This window comes from Jaculus jaculus, chromosome 8 (genome assembly GCF_020740685.1).
Source record: "Jaculus jaculus isolate mJacJac1 chromosome 8, mJacJac1.mat.Y.cur, whole genome shotgun sequence".
NCBI lineage: Eukaryota > Metazoa > Chordata > Mammalia > Rodentia > Dipodidae > Jaculus > Jaculus jaculus.
Window position 1 is genome coordinate 105,506,447 of NC_059109.1, and position 1,988 is coordinate 105,508,434.

The following is a 1,988-nucleotide window of genomic DNA, read 5'->3' on the forward strand; positions in this document are numbered from 1 at the left end:
TTAATTTTTCTGAGCTAGGCTTTCATGTTAGAGTGACCTGGGACCACTCTGTAGCCCTGGCTAGCCTTGAACTCATGTTGATCTTCCTATCTCAGCATCCTGGGTAGAGTGCTGGGATGAAGGTGTGAGCCACTACACCTAGCTTTATTTTGACTTTTTTTTTTTTTTTGAGGTGGGGTCTTACTCTAGTCCAGGCTAACATGGAACTGGTTCTGTAGACCCAGGTTGGCCTCAAATTCACAGTGATCCTCCTACCTCTGCTCTTGAGTGCTGGAATTAAAGGTATGTGCCACCATACCTGGCTTCTTATTTTGATTTTTTTATTTTCTGAGGTATGGTCTCACTCTAGCTCAGGCTGACCTGGAATTGACTATGTAGTCTTAGAGTGGGCTAGAACTCATGGTGATCCTCTACCTCTGCCTCCCAAGTGCTGGGATTAAAGGCATGTGCCACCACACTCTGCTTATTTTGATTTTTTAAAAATATTGATTTATTTACTAGAGAGAGAGAGAGAGAGAGAGAGAGAGAGAGAGAGAGAGAGAGAGAGAATGGGCACCCTAGGGTCTCCAGCAGCTGCAAACGAACTCCAGACATTTGCACCACCTTGTGCATCTTTTTAAAGTGGGTACTGGGGAATTGGACCTAGGTCTTTAGGCTTCCCAGGCAAGCACTTTAACCACTAAGCAATCTCTCCAGCCCTTATTTTGATTTTCTTTCTTTTTTTTAAATACCAGGCTGACCTAGAGTTTACTATGTAGTCTCAGGGTGTTCTCGAACTCACAGCAATCCTCCTACCCTGCCTCCCAAGTGCTGAGATTAAAGGCACGTGCCAACCCACCTGGCAACCTTATTTTGATATTTTGATACAGGGTTCTCATGTAGCTCAAGTTAGCTTTGAACTCACTATGTAGCCAAGGCTGGCTTCAAACTCCTAATCCCCCTTTTCCTACCTTCAAAGTACTTGGATTATAGGCGTGTGCTACCATGTCTGGGCCATGTTCTTATTTCCATTAGAGCAGTTATTTCAAGGGCCAGGCCAGAGGAGTTGGAATTGCTAAGCCATGCAGAAGTTGATCTCTCAGCTAGCCTCCAACCTTTTCACCTCCCTAGACATTTGTTCTCTTTTGATAGTATTCATGTGGTATGGGTTCACTGGGGTCCTCCTTATTAGCTTGCTGGGCTGCCGGGATCCCTCCTGCTGAGGTCATCATGCATATCTACCTGCACTAGAGTCTTGTGAGCTCTCTGATGAAGACTCTTCCCCCTTTCTTTACCTTTTTACTATCTAGTCATCATTCCCCTCTGCTCAAGGGTGATCTCCTTTTGTCTTAGCCTGTTCTCCACTGCTATTACAAAATACCAAAGGTGGGGCTGGAGAGATGGCTTAGTGATTAAGGCACTTGCCTGCAAAGCCAAAGGACCTCGGTTCTATTTCCCAGGACCCATGTAAGCCAGATGCACAAGGTGGCGCATGTATCTAGAGTTTGTTTGTAGTGGCTGGAAGCCCTGGTGTGCTCATTCTTTGTCTCTCTCTCTCTTCTTCTTCTTTCCCTCTCTCAAGTAAATAAATAAAAATAAAATAATTTTTAAAAATACCAAAGGTGGGTAATGGATTACAACTAGAAGCTTAAGGGCTGGAGGAGTAGCTTAGTGGCAGAACATGTCCTTAGCATGTGTGAGGCTCTGCATTCAATACCCTGTATTCAAACAAGCATAGAAGTTTATTTGGCCCTTGGTTCTGAAGCTGGGAAGTGCTTGAGCATGATGCTGCCATCTTGTGAGGGTCTTCATGCTGCATCAAAATGTGGAAAGGGGCATCACATGGCAAGGCAAGCTAGCTCATAGCTCAGGTTTCTCTTCCTCTTCTCATGGATTTATTAATAGACACATGCAGCCCACCCTCAGGCCTGGGAGCAGGTTCTGTATAAGTTGCAGGCAAGAATCAGAAACTCATCTTCCTAGCCTCTGTACCCTTCAGATGGGCCGTT